The 23,505-nt window shown below is 37.0% G+C and overlaps 1 long non-coding RNA gene across 1 annotated transcript in view; it reads right to left on the reverse strand.

Annotated features, from left to right (window-relative positions):
* Nucleotides 1–308: 308 nt before the first annotated feature.
* LOC129059019 (uncharacterized) overlaps nt 309–23,505 on the reverse strand; it is a 92,689-nt gene continuing 69,492 nt past the window's right edge. Inside the window, exon 4 of the long non-coding RNA XR_008524597.2 lies at nt 309–426. This is a non-coding gene — a long non-coding RNA (uncharacterized LOC129059019). The remainder of the gene's footprint in view (nt 427–23,505) is intronic.

Here is a 23,505-nt window from a genome sequence, read left to right on the forward strand (position 1 = left end):
AAAATTTTATTATTAATGGTTCACTGTTTTTGGAGGAGTTGTTAATTTAAACATATATATTTATATTGTTAATTAATGAATAGGACAAAAATAGTTGGGTAAAAATCTTTCTGAAGAGCAGAATCTATCTAAGAGTGGAGAAGACCTCACTGACAGCAGGGGCTGTGGCTGAATCCTGACCTCAGCGAGAGGCAGCGTGCTGCAGTTCCACCAGGGATACCCAGGCTATTAGAGTGGTATGATGCCTTACAGACTACCTTGTTCAATTTCTTTGTTTTAAATATCAGGAAAAATAAGTGACTTGCCTGCGATCACACCATAAGTTAATAGCAGAGCTGAGTTGGCTCAGTCAAAGACACTTGGATCCTGACTCTCAGTGTGCAATGCTTCTCATTTTAAACACTTTAGAAAGATGTCACTGAATACCTAGGAAGGAATAAATAAAATTGTTAGAAACCGGAAGACAAAAATCATAAAAAACAATAGTTACTGTTTAATTGGGCTACTCTAAATGTCAAAATATGGCTTGATTGTGAAATACTTTCCTAAGAATGCATTTTCTAGTGCATTCTTGTGTTGGAACCACATTCATGTGTTGAAACCACAACTAAACAAGCCAGCTGATCCCAGAAACCACGTATGTAATGACTAGTAGGAGCTCAGGTAATAGCCGCACATAATTTCCACCTGTGGGCCTCCTCTTGCCATGATTTACAACCCCTCTCCATCTCTCATCTCCAAATTCTCTCTTCCTCCTGCTCACTGAAGGGTAAAGATATTTTCTTGGACAAATTCAGTCAAAAACGAGTAATTGAAAACCAATTGAATTTTTCCCTGGGTTAGGCAAGAGAGAGGAAGTGTAGTGCTTGGTAACTAAGTTTGTTATCAAATAAATTGGTGCTGGAAGCAACCATGTAGAACTGCTGGTACATTGAGAAGAAGTCTATCTTTCTAACTAGTAAAGCTGAGTCTCATCTCTGTTGGGATTCTCCAGGGGGTCTCAGGCAAGTGGCCAAAATGAATTTTACTTTGAGAACATAGGTGTATGAGTGTCTATTTTTTCCTTCTCTTAGTACTCTAAATGTTTGCCAGGTGAAGCCATGCCAGCAGTCATGATCAGTTTGACCTAAATGAGCAGTGATTGACAGTACCCTCCAATTCAGCTCTTACCTGTTTCTGATTGAGTTATTGCCTGAGCTCCTGGAAGTCTGACCTGAATCTTCTTAGCTTACTATAACAGTCTCTTAATCAGAGACAGAAACAGCTCACAAGAGAATAAACACATTTTCTAGAAATGAACATGCTTTACTTCAAGTTCTGTATTGTACTCTGTTGCTATTGGAAATAAATTCACTCACTTGGACAATGGCATCATCCAAATCGCTTCGGGCTCTCTCTAGTCCATCTAAGTCCAGTGTAATATTATTTCTGTAATATTAGATTGCTTTATGTGAGTTCTATAAATACCATGGATAATTACAAAACTGAGCAAATCACTCTATTAGGCAATGCCCTCCCTCAAATAATTCTATAAAAGAAGGAATGTTTTGTGATGTCTCTCTTTCTTCTCTCTAGGCACCCATTTCTATGCTGAGTTGGGGGAATGACTATTTATTGAATTACAATTGAGTTTCAAAACCTGAAACTCTTGTATCATGTCAAATACTCCAAAGATGCCTCTACTCACTCCATCAAATAAAACTCCAACACTTCATATTCCCAATACACAAAATTGCCAATAATCGGCGACTGGCAAGATGGCCAAATAGGAACAGCTATGGTCTGCAGCTCCCAGCAAGATCAATGCAGAGGGCGGGTGATTTCTGCATTTCCAACTGAGGTACCTAGCTCATCTCATTGGGACTGGTTACACAGTGGGTACAGCCCATGGAGGCCGAGCCAAAGCAGGGTGGTGTGTCACTTCACCCAGGAAGTGCAAGGGGTCAGGGAATGCCCTCCCCGAGCCAAGGGAAGCCACAAGAGACCGTGCTGTAAGAAACGGTGCACTCCAGCCCAGACACTACACTTTTCCCATGGTCTTCACAACCTGCGGACCAAGAGATTACCTCGGGTGCCTATGCCACTGGGGCTCTGGATTTCAAACACAAAACTGGGTGGCCATTTGGGCAGACACTGAGCAAGCTGCAGGAGTTTTTTTTCATACCCCAGTGGCACCTGAAACGCCAGCGAGACAGAACCGTTCATTTCCCTGGAAACATTGCTGAAGCCAGGGAGCCAACTGGTCTAGCTCAGCAGATCCCACCCCCATGGAGCCCAGCAAGCTAAGATCCACTGGCTTGAAATTCTCACTGCCAGCACAGCAGTCTGAAGTTGACCTGGGACGCTGGATCTTGGTGAGGGAAGGGGCGTCTGCCATTACTGAGGCCTAAGTATGTGGTTTTCCCCTAAAAGTGTAAACAAAGCCGCTAGGAAGTTCAAAATGGGTGGAACAAATGACAACTGGGCAAAGACACTGTGGACAGACTGCTTCTCTAGATTCCTCCTCTCTGGGCAGGGCATCTCTCAAAGAAAATCAGCAGCTCCAGTCAGGGGGTTATAGATTAAACTCCCATCTCCCTGAGACAGAGCACCTGGGGGAAGGGGCGGCTGTGGGCATAGCTTCAGCAGACTTAAACATTCCTGTCTGCCAGCTCTGAAGAGAACAGAGGACCTCCCAGCACAGTGCTCGAGCTCTGCTAAGGGACAGACTGCCTCCTCAAGTGGATCCCTGACCCCTGCGCCTCCTGACTGGGAGACACCTCCTAGCAACAGTTGACAGACATCTCATACAGGAGAGCTCTGTCTGGCATCTGGCAGGTGACCCTCTGGGACGAAGCTTCCAGAGGAAGGAATAGGCAGCAATCTTTGCTGTTCTGCAGCCTCCACTGGTGATACCCAGGCAAATAGGGTCTGGAGTGGACCTCCAGCAAACTCCAGCAGACCTGCAGCAGAGGGGCCTGACTGTTAGAAGGAAAACTAACAAACAGAAAGGAATAGCATCAACATCAAGAAAAAGGACATCCACACAAAAACCCCATCCAAAGTAACCAACATCAAAGACCAAAGGTAGATAAATCCACGAAGATGAGGAAAAGCCAGCACAAAAAGGCTGAAAATTCCTAAAACCAGAAAGCCTCCTCTCCTCCAAACAAATCACAACTACTCACCAGCAAGGAAACAAAACTAGATGGATAATGTGTCTGGTGAATTGACAGGCTTCAGAAGGTGGATAATAATGAACTCCTCTGAGCTAAAGGAGCATGTTCTAACCCAATGTAAGGAAGCTAAGAACCTGAAAAAAATGTTAGAGGAATTGCTAACTAGAATAACCAGTTTAGAAAAGAATATAAATGACCTGATGGAGCTGAAAAACACAGCACAAGAACTTCATAGAGCGTACACAAGTATCGATAGCCAAATTAATCAAGCAGAAGAAAAGATGTCAGAGATCGAAGATCAACTTAATGAAATAAAGCGTGAAGACAAGATTAGAGAAATAAGAATGAAAAGGAATGAACAAAGCCTCCAAGAAATATGGGACTATGTGAAAAGACCAAACATACATTTCAATGGTGTACCTGAAAGTGACGAGGAGAATGGAACCAAGGTGAAAAACACTCTTCAGGATATTATCTGGGAGAACTTCCCCAACCTCAGTAGACAGACCAACATTCAAATTCAGGAAATACAGAGAACACCACAAAGATACTCCTCAAGAAGAGCAACCCAAAGACACATAATTGTCAGAATCACCAAGGTTGAAATGAAGAAAAAAATGTTAAGGGCAGCCAGAGAGAAAGGTCGGGTTACCCACAAAAGGAAGCCCATCAGACTAAGTGGATTGCTCTGCAGAAACCCTACAAGACAGAAGAGAGTAGGAGCCAATATTTGGACACTCTTAAAAAAAAGAGTTTTCAACCCAGAATTTCACATCCAGCCCAACTAAGCTTCATAAGTGAAGGAGAAATAAAATCCTTTACAGACAAGCAAATGCTGAGAGATTATGTCATCACCAGGCCTGCCTTACAAGAGCTCCTAAATGAAGCACTAAATATGGAAAGGGAAAACTGGTACCAGCCACTGAAAAAAACATACCAAATTGTAAAGACCATCAATACTATGAAGAAACTGCATCAACTAACAGGCAAAAAACCAGCTAGCATTATAATGGCAGTATCAAAAAATTCATACATAATAATATTAATCTGAAATGTAAATGGGCTAAATACCCCAATTAAAAGACACACATTGGCAAATTGGATAAAGAGTCAAGACCCATCAGTGTGCTGTATTCAGGAGACCAATCTCATATGCAAAGACACACATAGGCTCAAAATAAAGGGTTGGAGGAATGTTCATCAAGCAAATGGAAAGCCAAGAAAAAAGCAGGGGTTGTAAACCTAGTCTCTGATAAAACAGACTTTAAACCAACAAAGATCAAAAAAGACAAAGAAGGGCATGACATAATGGTAAAGGGATCAATGCAACAAGAGCTAACTATCCTAAATATATATGCACCCAATACAGGAGCACCCAGATTCATAAAGCAAACTCTTAGAGAGCTACAAAGAGTCTTAGACTCCCAAACAATAATAGTGGGAGACTTTAACATCCCACTTTCAATATTAGACAGATCAATTGACAGAAAATTAACAAGGATATTCAGGACTTGAACTCAGCTCTGGACCAAGCGGACCTCATAAAACAGGTAGAAACAAAAGATGTAAATTGTGTGACTGGTGTCCACGATAATTAATAAAATGTCTCACGGTTCTAATTTCTGTTCTGGCATTTCTTGTTTTGTCCAACTACAACTTCACTCACTTAGTAGTTTCTCCTAAACCCCAGATTTCTGGTGAGCACCTTGTCTCATGAACAAAAAATGTTGCTTTTACAATACTGATATATTATAAACTTCAAACAATCATCATTGTCTTCTAGTGTCCGTAAGAACACAACATTAAGAAAAGTTGCATGGCCAGGTGCGGTGGCTCATGCCTGTAATCTGGGCACTTTGGGAGGTCGAGGCAGGTGGATTGCCTGAGGTCAGGGGTTCAAGACCAGCCTGGCCAACATAGTGAAACCCTGTCTCTACTGAAAATACAAAAATTATCTGTGCGTGGTAGTGCACACCTGTAATTGGGAGGCTGAGACACGAGAATTCCTAATGGACATCTACAGAACTCTCCACCCCAAATCAACAGAATATACATTCTTTTCAGCAACACATCACACTTATTCTAAATCTGACCACATAATTGGAAGTAAAACACTACTCAGCAAATGCAAAATAATGGAAATCATAACAAACAGTCTCTCTGACCACAGTGCAATCAAATTAGAACTCAGGATTAAGAAACTCACTCAAAACTGCACAACTACGTGGAAACTGAACAACCTGCTCCTGAATGACTACTACTGGGTAAATAACGAAATAAAGACAGAAATAAATGAATTTTTTGAAAACAATGAGAACAAAGACACAACATACCAGCATCTCTGAGACACAGCTAAAGCAGTGTTTAGAGGCAAATTTATAGCACTAAATGCCCACAGGAGAAAGTGGGAAAGATCTAAAATCAACACCTTAACATCACAATTAAAAGAACTAGAGAAGCAAGAAGCAAGAGAAAACAAATTCAAAAGCTAGCAAAAGACAAGAAATAACTAAGATCAGAGCAGAACTGAAGGAGATAGAGACATGAAAACACCCTTCAAAAAATCAATGAATCCAGGAGCTGGTTTTTTGAAAAGATTAACAAAATAGATAGACTGCTAGCCAGACTAATAAAGAAGAAAAGAGAGAAGAATCAAATAAACACAATAAAAAATGATAAAGGTGAGATCACCACTGAAGACACAGAAATACAAACTACCATCAGAGAATACTATAAACACCTCTACAAAAATAAACTAGAAAATCTAGGAGAAATGGATAAATTCCTGGACACATAAACTCTCCCAAGACTAAACCAGGAAGAAGTCAAATCCCTGAATAGACCAATAACAAGTTCTGAAATTGAGGCAGTAATTAACAACTTACCAACAAAGAAAAGCCCATGACCAGGCGGATTCACAGCCTAATTCTACCAGAGATACAAAAAGGAGTTGGTACCATTCCTTCTGAAACTATTCCAAACAATAGAAAAAGAGGGACTCCTCCCTAACTCATTTTATGAGGCCAGCATCATCCTGATACCAAAACCTGGCAGAGACACAACCAAAAAAGAAAATTTCAGGCCAATTTCCCTGGCAATCATTGATGCAAAAATCCTCAATAAAATACTGGCTAACCAATTCCAGCAGCACATCAAAAAGTTTATCCACCACAACCAAGTCGGCTTCATCCCTGGGATGCAAGACTGGTTCAACATAGGCAAATCAATAAATGTAATCCATCACATAAACAGAACCAATGACAAAAACCACATGATTATCTCAATAGATGCAGAAAAGGCCTTTGATAAAATTCACCATCCATTCATGCCAAAAAAATCTCAATAAACTAGGTATTGATGGAACACATCTCAAAATAATAAGAGCTATTTATGACAAACCCACAGCCAATATGAAACTGAATGGGCAAAAGCTGGAAGCATTCCCTTTGAAAACCGGCACAAGACAAGGATGCCCCCTCTCACCACTCCTATTCAACATAGTATTGGAAATTCTGGCCAGGGCAATCAAGCAAGAGAAAGAAATAAGGCGTATTCAAATAGGAAGAGAGGAAGTCAAATTGTCTCTGTTTACAAATGACATGATTGTAAATTTAGAAAACACCATCATCTCAGCCCAAAATCTCCTTAAGCTGATAAGCAACTTCAGCAAAGTCTCAGGATACAAAGTCAATGTGTAAAAATTACAAGCATTCCTATACACCAATAATAGACAAATAGCCAAATCATGAGTGAACTCCCATTCACAACTGCTATGAAGAGAATAAAATTCCTAGGAGTACAAGTTACAAGGGATGCAAAGGACCTCTTCAAGGAGAACTACAAACCAATGCTCAAGGAAATAAGAGAGGACACAAACAAATGGAAAAACATTCATGCTCATGGATAGGAAGAATCAGTATCATGAAAATGGCCATACTGCCAAAAGTAATTTATAGATTCAATGCTATCCCCATCAAGCTACCACTGACTTCCTTTACAGAATTAGAAAAAAACTACTTTAAATTTCATATAAAACCAAAAAAAAAGCCCATATAGCCAAGACAATCCTAAGCAAAAAGAACAAAGCTGGAGGCATCATGCTACCTGACTTCAAACCATACTACAAGGCTTCAGTAACCAAAACAGCATGATGCTGGTACCAAAATAGATGTATAGACCGATGGAACAGAACAGAGGCCTCAGAAATAACACCACACATCTACAACCATCTGATCTTTGAAAAACCTTACAAAAGCAAGCAATGGGGAATGGATTCCCTATTTAATAAATGGTGTTGGGAAAACTGGCTAGCGATATGCAGAAAACTGAAACTGGACCCCTTCCTTATACCTTATACAAAAACTAACTCAAGATGGATTAAAGACTTAAATGTAAGGCCTAAAACCATAAAAACCGTGGAAGAAAACCTAGGCAATACCATTCAGGACATAGGCATGGGCAAAGACTTCATGACTAAAACACCAAAAGCAATGGCAACAAAAGCCAAAATTGACAAATGGGATCTAATTAAACTGAAGAGCTTCTGCACAGCAAAAGAAACTATCATCAGAGTAAACAGGCAAGCTATGGAATGGGAGAAAATTTTTTCAATCTATCCATCTGACAAAGGGCTAGTATCCAGAATCTACAAAGAACTTAAACAAATTTACAAGAAAAAACAAACAACCCCATCAAAAAGTGGGCAAAGGATATGAACAGACACTTCTCAAAAGAAGACACTTATGCGGCCAACAAACATATGAACAAAAGCTCATCATCACTGGTCATTAGAGAAATGCAAATCAAAACCACAATGGGATACCATCTCACGCCAGTTAGAATGGCGATCATTAAAAAGTCAGGAAATAACAAATGCTGGAGAGGATGTGGAGAAATAGGAACGCTTTTATACTGTTGGTGGGAGTGTAAATTAGTTCAACTATTGTGGAAGACAGTGTGGCAATTCCACAAGGATCTAGAACCAGAAATATCATTTGACCCAGCAATCACATTACTGGGTATATACCCAAAATAATATAAATCATTCTGTTATAAAGACACATGCATGTGTATATTTATTGCACCACTATTCACAATAGCAAAGACATGGAATCAACCCAAATGCCCATCAATGATAGACTGAATAAAGAAAATGTGGTACGTATACACCATGGAATACTATGCAGCCATAAAAAAGAATGAGATCTTGTCCTTTGCAGGGACATGGATAAACCTGGAAGTCATCATCCTCAGCAAACTAACACAGGAACAGAAAACCAAACACTACATGTTCTCACTCATAAGTGGGAGTTGAACAATGAGAACACATGGACACAGGGAGGGGAACATCACACACAGGGGCCTGTCAGGGAGTGGGGGGCTAGGTGAGGGATAGCATTAGGAGAAATACCTAATGTAGATGACAGGTTGATGGGTGCAGCAAAGCACCATAGCACATGTATACCTATGTAACAAACCTGCACGTTCTGCACATGTATCCCAGAACTTAAAGTATAATACAAAATAAAATAAAATAAAGTATATAAGTTAAAACTGGAAAAAGAATTGCCAATAATCCAGTAATCTTTGTTTTCTGTGTTTTATGTTAGTGTTGTCTTTCATTTTTAATCAACAAGGGCTGAAACCATCTCCTAATGGAACAAAACTAGATTAATCATACTAAAGAAAGAAGTCTTTTTCTCTGAATTCTAATCACTGGAGCTTAATGCTGCTAGCACGTTTTCCATTTGTGCCTTGACCTAGAGTAACCTCTTTACCTCTGTCCTCAGTGTATTTGTTGAACTTAGATGTTATAAAAGCATACTTCAAACAAAAGATAAAATTTACTACAGGGTGAAATGTAAATACCATAGTTAGAAATGAATTATTCCATAAAGTGGAAAATACTACAGGCATTGGAGAAATGTAATTGTATTATAGAGTTATGTATAAAATATGCTGTATATTAGTACAAATCTTTGGGAAACAGGCACAGTCAGCACAAGAGGGGAAGGCCTGCGAGACTGTGTTAACTTCCGCCACCTCAAAATTGGCACATTGCCTATCTCCTCTCCACTTGAAGTTCCAATTCTTGAAAAATGTTTTATTTAAACTTTTTCCCACAATATAAATTTTAAGGAAAAAGGGATCAACCAGAGAGAAGAGCCCATGTATGACAACAAAGATTCAGATCATTTCCCAAAAAAACCTTTCCATGAACAATCTGACCTAATCCCCAAACCAAATTTTCCATATACAGATGTTTGTTTTCATATGAAGTTTCGGGAAAAAAGTGTTAAGAGAGCATGTTCTGTTTCATTAATGATAATACCCAACCTGAGTCTGACTTGAAAGTTGCTAAATACTATTGATTTTTTTTTTTTTTTTTTTTTGAGACAGAGTCTCACTCTTATCATTCAGGCTGGAGTGCAGTGGCCAGATCTCAGCTCACTGCAACCTCTGCCTCCCAGGTTCAAGCAAATTTGTCTCAGCCTCCCAAGTAGCTGGGATCACAGGCGTGCATCACCACGCCCAGCTAACATTTGTATTTTTTAGTAGAGACGGGACTTCACCACGTTGACCAGGCTGGTCTCAAACTCCTGACCTCAAGCGATCTGCCTGCCTCAGCCTCCCAAAGTGCTGAGATTGCAGGCGTGAGCCACCGCACCTGGCCCTGAATTTTTAAAAGGTGCTGTTGAGGCATTTAACATTGAACCAGTACCTGGTAGTAAATTATATAAGGTTGTTATATACATTATAGATTTTTTAAAATGCTATGAAGAGGCATTTTCCCCCATTTTACAGATGAGAAATCTAGGACTTACAGATGTTAAGTAACTTGCCCCAATATACAAAGCTGCTAGTGACAGGGATTCAAAGATTGCCTGATGCTGGAGTTGGTGTTCCTAACCACTCCGTTGAGTTGCCATTGCAGCAGCCCCAAACTGCATGTAACTGTAGTCAGGATGCCAAAAACATTGCTTGCCCTCTTCATTTCTTGACTCCAGACCATGACTGAAAGGAAAGGACAATAAAAAATTTTATCCTGAAAGATAATTGTGGCAAAAACAGTAGGCTTAATTTTGGAGTTCTAGTAAAATTACCAGCTAACCAACCAAGCAACCTTGTGATTTTAGAAAATCATTTTGCCTCTGGGAAACTCAATGATAACTCTCATCTAGGATTGTGATGACTATTAAAAAAACAGGCATACTAAAAGCACTCTGCAAATTGTTCTGTCCTATAAAAATGTATATCATGATTATTGTTAGTAAGAGTTAGGAGTATTTCTTTAAAGGAAAGTATGCCTTTCCTCTTTTCTGGAAAAATCTATAACTTTTTGGCTGAAGGAGGACCTGATGCTTATTAATAACTCTCCTCACCTAAAGGTAAAAGGTCCAATAAAGCTGAGTGTATTTTGGTTCCATGCTATAAAATTAATCTTTACACATCACAATAACCTGGACAAGATAACTAATATCATATATTGGTACTATGAAGTTTCAGGCCAGCTCAGCATTCAGGGACCGCAGTGTTGTGTGGATAAAGACAGGAATTTAATTTAAATCAAGCTGCTGTAAATTCAGATTTGGAAATCAAATCCATAAATCTCTTATGATTCACCATAATAAACACACATTTCTAGTGATTACAGACGTTCCAGGGACTAGGGCTCCATGAATCATTAAAACCTCATATAGAGATCAAGACTTCTTGAGTTTTTTTCAAAATTCTTATCTTCTTTTTTCATCACCTCAGAATGTGTACTTTCAAAGAAAAAAAGAGCATTGTATTCACTTTATAAGTCTTTGCTGATATTACACTTTTGGCTGAGAAACTTTACTTTGGTTTTCTTTTTCCAAGGAAAAGAAGAGTATTCATGGTTTGTCCTACCTAAATCTCAGCTTGCCCTTCCACTCATTCACAATCTATTAGTTTACTAGGGCTGCCATACAAAGTACCACAGGCTGAGTGGCTTAAACAACAGAAATTTATTTTCTCAGTATTCTAGAGGCTAGAAATCTAAGATTAAATTTTTGGCAGGTTGTTTCCTCTGAGGCCTCTCTCTTTGGCTTGTAAATGGCTGTCTTGTCCCTGTGCCTTCAACACTGTCTTCCCTCTGTGTGTGTCTGTGTTCTAACCTCCTTTCCTTATAAAGATCCAGTTAAATTGGATTAGGGCCCATCCTGATGACCTCATTTTTATTTAATTGATACTTTAAAGCCTTATCTCTAAATATAGTCACATTCTGAGGTATTGGAAATTAGGACTTTAACTTTATGAATTTGCAAGCACACTATTCAGCCCATAACAAAGAAGAATAGAAACTACCTTTACTTACATTCAGTAACCTGCTTTTTAAAATTGTGCTTGAACATTTCTACCTGGTGTACTCATTGGAAAGCTCAAGGCTTTGGAGGAAAAGAGCAAAGACAGTGCAACTCAGATAAGTCATATAGAAATATTTGAATGAGGAGGGGCTAGGGAGCAAAATGTCATCTAAATTTTTTTTTATTTCAATAGCTTTTAGAGTACAAGTGTTTTTCTGTTACATGGATAAATTATATAGCAGTGAATTCTGATATTTTAGTGCACCCGCCACCTGAGGAGTATACATTGCACCTAACGTGTAGTTTTTTTTATCCCTATCCCCACCTCTCACCCTCCCTCTTTGGAGTTTCTGAAGTCCATTATATTACTCTGTATGCCTTTGCATATCACAGCTAATCTCCTACTTATAAGTGAGAATACACAGTTTTTGGTTTTCTATTCCTGTGTTCCTTCACTTAAAATAATGACCGCCAGCTCCATCTAAAGTTGCTGCCAAAGACACTATTTCATTCCTTTTGATGGCTCAGTAGTACTCCATGGTGCATATATACCACATTTTCTTTATCCACTCATTAGTCAATGGGTACTTACGTTGGTTCCACATCTTTGCAAATATGAATTGTGCTGCTATAAACATATGTGTGCAAGTGTCTTTTTCATATAATGACTTATTTTCCTTTGGATAGATACCCAGTAGCAGGATTGCTGGATCAAATGGTAGATCTACTTTTAGTTCTTTAAGCGATCTTCCACAGAGGTTGTAGTAATTTACATTTCTACCAGCAGTGTGCAAGTGTTCCCTTTTCCCCACATCCACGCCAATATCTATTTTTTTTTTACTTTAATAATGGCCATTCTTGCAGGAATAAGATGGTATCTCATTGTAATTTTAATTTTCATTTCCCTGATGAGTAGTGATGGTGAGCATTTTTTCATATTTGTTGACCATTTGCATATTTTCTTTAGGAAACATCTATTCATATCCTTTGCCCACTTTTTGATGGTGTTAGCAAATGTCATTTTGAGGCAAAACATTCAGGATAAAGGTATTCTTAAATTCTGAACAATTACATGGTACTCTAAGAAATGAAGAAAGTTTCAAAAACTTTGATAGAAAAAGAACAAACTCTTGCTAGAGTTTGTACTGACCTAATGTATTAATAATGCTATTTATCAAGTTGTGGCTCTCCCTTAAACATAATGCAAAATTAATTATTTAAAGTAACCCAGGTTACAAAAGAAGTACAATACTTTTTAATGCTAAAGAAGAGGAACATAGATGTTGAAACATGTAAGATTTTAAGAGATCAAGAGAATGTGAAATAGCCAGACCAGAAAAAAAAAATCATGTATTCAATATCAACAGAACATTTTAAAGAGAATGAAAGAAATTTAATTCCGAAATTATGAAAAATTATCAAACTATGGTATCTTTTGATTAATGATTGTATTTCACATCCATAAAAATTGTCAAATATTTGATGAGAAAAAATTGTTATGGACTAAAAGTAATATTTATCACCTACTAAATTAAGATTATCTAAATTCTATTACCTTATACTGGTAATAGTGCAATGAGATAGGCCCTTTCCTTCACTTCTATCAGTTCATATCAATGGGAATTTAAATTGGTTCTACCTTCTCAAATGTATGAGAGATTTAAAATATTCACATACTTTGAGAGAAAACACACAAATAAGGAAGACAAAGGACTCAAATGTTGCCACTACATAAAACCATTAAACCATAATGATAAACAATAAAAAAGAAAGAAAGGCTATACAAAAGAACCAAAAATAAAATAAAATGATAGGACAAGCCTTCATATATTAATAATAGTCTTTAATGTAAATGGATTAAACTATTCACTTAAAATATACAGACTTGCTCAATGGATTTTTTAATAATGACCCAACTATATGCTGCCTACAAGAAATTCACCTGTAAATACACACATGAACTGAAAAATAAAGAGTTGGAAAAAGTATTCCATGCAAACAGAAACCAAAAATGAACAGGAGTAGCTATACTTACATCAGACAAAACAGACTTTAAATCAAAAACAGTAAAAAGAGACAAAGAAGCTCATTACAGAATGACAAAGGGATCAATTCAGCAAGAAGACATCATAATTCTAAGCATATATTAACCCAACACCAGAGCACCCAGATATACAAAGTAAATATTATTAGATCAAAAGGGAAAGATAGATTCCAATACGACCATAGTTGGGGTCCTCCACACCCCACTCTCACCATTAGACAGATTGTCCAGAAAGAAAATTATCAAGGAAATGTTGGATTTAAACTGCCATTAATAGCAAATGGACCTAAGAGACAGTTACAGAACATTTCATCCAACAGCTACAGAATACACAGTCTTCTTATCGCCACATGAAACATTCTTCAGGATAGACCATATGTTAGGACACAAAACCAGTCTCAACAAATTTTTTAACTGAAATTATACAAAGTGTTTTCTCAAACCACAATGGAATGAATCTAGAAATCAATAACAAGAAAAACTTTAGAAACTGTAAAAATACATGGAAATTAAATAAGACATTCCTGAATGACCACTGGGTCAAGGAAGAAATTAAGGAGAAAATGTTAAAAAAAAAAATTTCTTGGAGCACATAAACAGCAAAATGCAACACATTAAAACCTATCAGACACAGCAAATGCAGTGCTAAGAGAGAAGTATATAGCAATAAACACCTTCATCAAAAAGTTGAAAGATTTCAAATAATCTAATGATGCACCTTAAAAAAACTAGAAAAGGAAGAACAAGCTAAATCAGTGGAAGAAAAGAAATAATAAAGTTCAGAGAAGAGCTAAACCAAATATAAACTAAGAAGAATACAAGAGATCAACAAAATAAGTTGGTTTTTTAAAAGGTAAACAAAATTGGTAAACCACTAGATACACTAGCCAAGAAAAAGAGAAGATGCAAATAAACTAAATCAGAAATGAAAAAAGACTACATTACAACTGATTACACAGAAATGCAAAAGATCATCAGAGACTATTATGAGCAACTATACACGAACAAACTGGAAAATCAAGAGGAATTGGATAAATTCCTGGACACATACAACCTACCAAGATTGAAACAAGAAGAAATAGAAAAACTGAAAAGACCAATAACAAGTAGTAAGATTGAATCAGTAATTAAATGTCTCCCAATAAGAAAAGCCTAGAACCAGATGGCTTTACTACAGAATTCTACCAAACTTACAAAGAAGAACTAACACCACTTCTTCTCAAAATATTTTTTTAAATTGGGGAGAAAATAATTCTCCCTAACTCATTATAAGAGGCTAGCATCATCCTGAACCCAAAACTAAATAAGGACACACATACAAAAAAGAAAATTACACATCAATATGCCCAATGAACATAGACGCAAAAGTTCTTACCAAAATACTAGCAAACTGAATTCAACAGCACATTTAAAAAAAAAAACAAAAACATGATTAAGTAGGATTTATTCTAGGGATAGAAAAATGGTTCAACATAGGCAAATCAATAAATGTGACACATTGCATCAACAGAATGAAGGACAAAAACCATATGATCGTCTCAATAGATGCAGAAAAAGCATTTGATAAAATTCAATATCTCCTCATGATAAAAACTCTAAACAAACTAGGCATAGAAGAAACACAACTTGACATAATAAAGACCATATAAAACAAACCCAAAACTAACATTATACTAAATGGGGAAAAGCCAAAATCCTTTCCTCTAAGAGCTAGAACAAGACAAGGATGCCCAGTTTCAGCATTTCTATTCAACATAGTACTGGAAGTTTTAGCTAGAGCAATCAGGCAAGAAAAAGAAAGGCATTCAAATTGGAAAAGAGAAACTCAAATCGTCCCTCTTTGAAGCTGACATGACCTTATACATATGAAAACCTAAAGACTTCTTTAAAAAACTCTTAGATCTCATAAATAAATTAATAAAAATTTGCAGAATACAAAATCAACATACAAAACTCAGTAGAGTTTTTGTACACCAGTAACGAACTAGCTGAGAAAAAAATCAAGAAGGCAACCCCATTTACAATAGCTACAGAAAAATAAAATAAAATACCTAGGAATAAATTTAGCCAAGGAGGTGAAAGACCTCTACAAGCAAAACCAAACAACACTGATGAAAGAAATTAAAGAGGACACAAACAAATGGAAAGACATTCCCTACTAATGGATTGGAAGAATTAATATTGTCAGAATGACTATTCTATCCAAAGCAATCTACAGATTCAATACAATCCCTATCAAAATACCAGTGTCATTTTTCACAGAAATTTTAAAAATCCTAAAATTTGTATGGAGCCATAAAAGAGCCTGAATAGCCAAAGCAATCCTAAGCAAAAAGAATAAAGCGGGAAGCATCACACTACCTGACTTCACAATATATTACAAGGCTATAGTAACCAAAGAGCATGGTATCTGTATAAAAAAAGACACATAGAAGAATGAAATAGAATAAAAATCCCAGAAGGAAACCCATATCCATGTATCTATAGCTAGCTGATTTTTTATTATTATACTTTAAGTTTTAGGGTGCATGTGCACAATGTGCAGGTTAGTTACACACGTATACATGTGCCATGCTGGTGTGCTGCACCCATTAACTCGTCATTTAGCATTAGGTATATCTCCTAATGCTATCCCTCCCCCCTCCCCCCACCCCACAACAGTCCTCAGAGTGTGATGTTCCCCTTCCTGTGTCCATGTGTTCTCATTGTTCAATTCCCACCTATGAGTGAGAAGATGTGGTGTTTGGTTTTTTGTCCTTGCGATAGTTTACTGCGAATGATGATTTCCAATTTCATCCATGTCCCTACAAAGGACATGAACTCATCATTTTTTATGGCTGCATAGTATTCCATGGTGTATATGTGCCACATTTTCTTAATGCAGTCTATCATTGTTGGACATTTGGGTTGGTTCCAAGTCTTTGCTGTTGTGAATAGTGCCACAATAAACATACGTGTGCATGTGTCTTTATAGCAGCATGATTTATAGTCCTTTGGGTATATACCCAGTAATGGGATGGCTGGGTCAAATGGTATTCCTAGTTCTAGATCCTTGAGGAATCGCCACACTGACTTCCACAATGGTTGAACTAGTTTACGGTCCCACCAACAGTGTAAAAGTGTTCCTATTTCTCCACATCCTCTCCAGCACCTGTTGTTTCCTGACTTTTTAATGATTGCCATTCTAACTGGTGTGAGATGGTATCTCATTGTGGTTTTGATTTGCATTTCTCTGATGGCCAGTGATGATGAGCATTTTTTCATGTGTCTTTTGGCTGCATAAATGTCTTCTTTTGAGAAGTGTCTGTTCATATCCTTTGCCCACTTTGTGATGGGGTTGTTTGTTTTTTTCTTGTAAATTTGTTTGAGTTCATTGTAGATTCTGGATATTAGCCCTTTGTCAGATGAGTAGGTTGCTGATTTTTGACAAAGGCATCAGGAACATACATCAGGGAAAAGACACTCTCTTAATAAATGGTGCTAGGAAAATTATCTATATACAGAAAAATGAAATTGGACCCCTATCTCAGCGTATACAAAAAATTAATTCATGATGGATTAAAGACTTAAATGTTAGACCCAAAACTATAAAACTACTAGAAGAAAACATAGCAGAAACACTTCACGACATTGGTCTAGTCAAAGACATTGTGACTAAAACCTCAAAAGCATAGGCATTAAAAACAAAAATAGACAAATGGAACTATATTAAATTAAAAAGCGTATGCACAGCAAAGGAAACAACCAATAGAGTGAAGGACATGTTCAATGGAAGAAAATATTTGCAAACTATTCATACAAGAAGAGATGAATATCCAAAATATACAAAGAACTCAAACAACAGCAAAACAAAATACAATAATTTCATTAAAAAGTGGTCAAAGGACATGAACATATCTGAAGGGAATACATACAAATGTTAAATAGATATATGAAAAATGCTCAACATCACAAAGCATCAGGAAAATGCAAATCAAAACAATAATGAAATATTACCCCAGTGAGAATGCATATCATTAAAAAAACAAAAAGTAATAAATGCTGGTAAAGATGGAATGAAAAGGGAAATCTTATACAATGTTGATGGGAATGTAAATTAGCACAGCCACTATGGAACATAGCATGAAAATTTCTCAAAAAAACTAAACTAGAACTACCATATGATCTAGCAATAACATTACTGGGTATTTATCCAAAGGAAAAGAAATCAGTACATCAAAGTAATACTTGCATCCTTGTGTTTATTGCAGCACTATTCATAATAGCAAAGATATGAAATAAACCTGTATCCATTAATGAATACACGAATGAAATGAAGTATATATACACAAGAAAAGAATACTATTTGGCCATAAAAATGAATGAAATCATGTCATTTGCAGCAATATTGATGGAACTGGAAGTCATTATATTAAATAAAATAAGCCAGACACATAAAGACAAATATCACATGTTCTCACTCATATGTGGGAGCTAAGAAAGTGAATCTCATGAAAGTAGAGAATAGAATTACACATAACAGAACCTGGGAATGGCATGTATGTTGGAAAGCTGGGGGGATGAAGCGAGGTGGATTAATAGGTGCAAACATACAGTTAGACAGAGTAAGCTCTAATGTTCAGCAGCAGAGTAGGGTGACTATATTTAGCAAAGATGTATTGCATATTTCAAAGTAACTAGAAGAAAGGAACTGAAATGTTCTCAATACATAGAAATGATAAATACTCGAGGTTATGGATACCCTAAAAATCCTGACTTGATCATTACACATTCTATCATGTAACAAAGTATTGCATGTATCTCATAATAAATATATACAAATATCAATAGAAATAAATAAAATGTTCACATAGTTTGATCTAGTAATTCAATTTCTGTAAATACATCCTAAAGAACTAATCACAAATCCTATCAAATATTTGAATATGAAAATATTTCATTGTGAAAATGCGTGTAAGATTAAACAAAAAAAAGTAATTGTGAATTTTATAGGCTGTTAATTATATCTCAGTAAAGCTGTTAATTAAAAAGTAGGAATCAAAATTGTCTATTCAGTAGGATAGCAACTATGTAAAATTGCCATGGAAAGGGGTAAAAGTAACTGCTAAGAATGTGGATAGTGGTTATCTCTGAGCTATTGGCTTACAATTGACTGTTGAATTCTTACTATCAGCTACCTGGATGTAAATTTCTTCTTACTTATCTTGCTTGGACTTTGCTGGGCCACTTTAATTTATGGACAAACAACCAGCATAATTTTTGAAAAGTTATTAGATATTTTGGTCCATACAGTGCTTTGATAGCACACTATCTTCCCTCTGGAATGCCAATGAAATATTAGACTTTCTCGTGGTATCCCCTATGACGTTTACTTTTTCTTCTGTTTATCTATCCTCTTCCCTTTCCATGCTTCATTGTGTAAATTTTCTTCTAGTTACACTAATTCGTTCTTTGGAATTGATTAATCTGCTATTAAACAAATCCACTGAGATCATAATTTAGGTTATTTGTCAATTTTAGAATTTCCACTTGGTTCTTTTTCTAAACTGCTATAAGTTTGTTTTTATTGTGTATAGTTCACTGCGAAATTTTCAGTTATGTCATTTATCTATTTGAGCTTAGTAAGCACAAGTTATTTTACAGTCACTGTCTGATAATTCCAGTATCTGAACTATCTCTGTGTCTGATTGTCTTTTTTCTAAGGATTCTTGCTTGTATTTACTTATCTCCTTTTTTGCCTGATTATCCTTGATTGTGAGCTGGTCATTGCATTTTTAAAATTGCTTATACAAATACTCTGAGGTTTAGGATAATGCTAACTTTTTTCAGAGAGGATTCTCATTTGTTCCTGTAATGTATATGCGGGCATTAGCAATCTCAGTTCATATAAATCCAATTTCAGGCACAGATATTTTTCTTTTCTTTTTTTTTTAGGTGTTAATCTTTCTTTTTATTTTATTTTATTATACTTCAAGTTTTAGGGTACATGTACAGGTTAGTTACATATGTATACATGTGCCATGCTGGTGTGCTGCACCCATTAACTCGTCATTTAGCATTAGGTATATCTCCTAATGCTATCCCTCCCCCCTCCCCCCACCCCACAACAGTCCCCAGAGTGTGATGTTCCCCTTCCTGTGTCCATGTGTTCTCATTGTTCAATTCCCATCTATGAGTGAGAACATGCGGTGTTTGGTTTTTTGTCCTTGCGATAGTTTACTGAGAATGATGATTTCCAATTTCATCCATGTCCCTACAAAGGACATGAACTCATCATTTTTTATGGCTGCATAGTATTCCATGGTGTACATGTGCTACATTTTCTTAATCCAGTCTATCATTGTTGGACGTTTGGGTTGGTTCCAAGTCTTTGCTATTGTGAATAGTGCCACAAAAAACATACGTGTGCATGTGTCTTTATAGCAGCATGATTTATAGTCCTTTGGGTATATACCCAGTAATGGGATGGCTGGGTCAAATGGTATTTCTAGTTCTAGATCCCTGAGGAATCACCACACAGGCACAGATATTTTTCTAAGCCAATAGGATAATTTGATCTGAGTCAACATCCATGTGAATGTTGATTTCCTTCCAGTCCAACCTTACTATTAGTATACAGCCCTTTGGGTTCTAACCCAAGGATAGAGTTTACCTAGACCCATCCTTCTTAGCCATGTATTCCATTTTATGTGGTCTTAATCTCACAAGGCTGTCAAAAACAATTTCAGTCTCTTAGCCACTTTTATTAGATTGACAGTCACCCTTACGGAAAGCTACCCAAAAGCTGAGCTCACTTTTTTAGATATTGGTCTCCTCCTAGATATGAGATCTATAATCCTTCATTGCTATGTCAGCTCTGCAATGCCTTTCAGTAAGATTTTTATCCAACTTGTCTGTATATCCCCATTGGAAAAGTTTGTGCATCTGACCTGGGTCACCATTACAGTTACAATTTATAATTTTTTCTTATTTCTAAATTTCCAACTATGAACATGAATTACTTGTATCATCAGGCCATGAAAAGTTTGTTCATTCATTTGTTGTTTTAAGTAGTATGTGAGCCTTTATATGATAGCAAATTAAAAATATTTTCTGTTCATTTATAGGCGACAGACCATGCTCTTATACTGAGTAACACTTAGTTGAAAAAAAAGTATGCAGTGGGCTCTTGTTGCAAGAAAAATGTAATCTGTGACTTGTCTCTATATTCACTCCTCCAGAGTAGTTCAGCTGTACAAAATGCTGAGTTATTGATCATTAAAGAACTATTCTTTGTCTACTCCATTTTATTCTCTATTCTTCAGCCAGAGTAAATATTCTAAAGTTAAAATCTAGGTCAGGCACAGTGGCTCACGCCTGTAATCCCAACACTTTAGGAGGCTGAGGTGGGCAGATCACGAGGTCAGGATTTTGAGACCAGCCTGGCCAACATGGTTAAATAATGTCTGTACTAAAAATACAAAAATTAGCCTGGCGTGTTGGCTCACACCTGTAGTCCCAGCTACTCGGAAGACTGAGGCAGGAGAATTGCTTGAACTCGGGAGGTGGAAATTGCAGTGTGCCAAGATCACACCACTGCACTCCAGCCTGGGCAATAGAATGAGGCTCCATCTTGGGGGAAAAAAAATTTTATATATATATTTATGTGTGTGTGTATATAACATAATAAAGTTAAAATAAAGTTAACCATAAATAAAGTTAAAATTAAAATCTAAATGGGTTGTTGTCCTGCCTGAAACCCTACAAAGTTTTCCTGTCACTCTCAGTGAAAAAATCCAAATTTCTGAGTGCAGCATATATTGCCACTCTGCTCTCGCTCTCCTCTCACTCTGTGTCAGTTCTCTTTGTTGAGGAACTATAAGTCTACCCAACTTGTTACTCTCTCTTTTTTTTTTTTTTTTTTTTTGTTTTCTTTTTTTTTTTTTCTTTTTTTTTCTTTTATTATTATTATTATTATTATCATTATTATACTTTAGGTTTTATGGTACATGTGCGCAATGTGCAGGTAAGTTACATATGTATACATGTGCCATGCTGGTGTGCTGCACCCACCAACTCGTCATCTAGCATTAGGTATATCTCCCAATGCTATCCCTCCCCCCTCCCCCCACCCCACAACAGTCCCTGAAGTGTGATGTTCCCCTTCCTGTGTCCATGTGTTCTCATTGTTCAATTCCCACCTATGAGTTCTCTCTAGTCTTTTCCCCACTCCTGCTAGCAGGAAGGTGGCTGCAGTAGGAGCAGCCCTCTTGGACCTAGAGGTGAAAGGCACTTGATGAGAAAGCTGCATCACGCTAAGCCTCTTACCTTAAGATTTTCATGGCGGTAAATCCACTTCTAGCTAGTTTAAGCCACTGTATTTGTAGTCTCTTTGTTACAAATCTAAGCCTAAATCCTAACTAATGCCAATTTTTTCCTTACCTTCAACTTCCTCAAGTCCCCAATGAAATGGTCTTTTTCCCAAGAGTCTTTCTTTATCTCCTCATAACAGGCTTAGGTGCCCCTCCTCAGTAACTTCATCCCAAGCCATAGCACTGTATTGATATTACCTGCTTCCTTGTCCATCTCCAACACTAACCTGAAATCTCTGAGGTCAGAGATTGTGCCTTATTCATCTTTGCATCCCAGCGCCAATCACTGGGTCTGGCACATAGTTGACATTCAATAAATGTTTTGAATTAATGTAAGAACAAGAAAGGATTGCAATGCCTAACTCCACATTATAAGGAGTCTATGAAAAGTGATTGTAGGATAAGCACTTTTCATAATAGGAAAATTCCTATTTTTATTTGTAAACCAATGTAGATGGAGTTTTGGGGTGAATTATACTTCCTTGATCACAGTTTAAAACTAGATACATGTATCATAAACGACATAGTTTCACATACAATATGACAGTTTCTCCATTTTTCCTTCATCACACATCCAAATATCTCAGCCCCTGGAACAAACTGAGATTTACTACCATTAGATTCATTTCTTTGAGCTAAGTAAGACAGGTTTCTCTGAAAAGTTTGCCAAAACGCATGTGAAAAGGCAGCAAACTTCTGGCACACCTATGCACTTCCATAGGGATTAAATTATTAGAATGAATAGAAAATACAAGGAACATAAGGAAATAAGACCAAGAACTGAGCAAAGTTCATAGGAAGAAGAGATTAAGAAAAGTGACATTGAAGTGGGAAGGTCTGCACCATATCTGCACTAAGGTCTGCACTAAAAGTTTGAAGAGGGCACAGAGCATCAGGTAACACCACCATTTAAAACGAACAAAAAGGTACCTAGAAGAGAGGCTGGGAGCCAATAAACCAATTTGGTATGTTGTATTATTTGCTCTGATAGAGAATATAATGCATGTAGGTTTCTGCTGTTGCTTTCCTTGGGTGGAGTTACCCAAGAGGCAGTGGTTGGTTTATATTCACACAGCCAGCATTCCATGTTTCTTTGGAAAAGTAGTTTGTCTTGAAAGAGAATCTTTATTTTCATGTCCAGGTAGTTATATTCTAATGGCTTTTTGGGATCAAAGGGAGAAATCGCTCAAGTCCTTAGCTAAGGAGAGCAAACCAGGTGCATGTTATGATATATTCTAAGGAATCCTCTGGGGACATCTCCTGATTCTGCTTTCCTATGAATGCGCTTTCCACAAGAACAGAAACTCATGCCAAACTTAATGCATTTTTATGACCAGAATTGAAAGAAGAGTGCCAAATGTCCCTCATTCTTTTATACTGAGTCATGACTGTAATCTCATGGCCCTGCTCAGATGTCAACCTATTGACTGGAGGGACAGGTAGATGATACAAGAGTTCGTTCTTATTCCATCTCCAATTTGTTCACCCCAAAGTGAAGAGGGGTGTCTCCATCATAAAACAAGGCATGCACCTTTCATTTTGCATTTGACTGCTAGTGTGTGCAGTCAGATGGACAAGGTTGACCTCCCCACACTTTAATCTCTTTGTTAAGCTATTTCCAG

This window comes from Pongo abelii, chromosome 3, assembly GCF_028885655.2.
Source record: "Pongo abelii isolate AG06213 chromosome 3, NHGRI_mPonAbe1-v2.0_pri, whole genome shotgun sequence".
Classification (NCBI taxonomy): Eukaryota; Metazoa; Chordata; class Mammalia; order Primates; family Hominidae; genus Pongo; species Pongo abelii.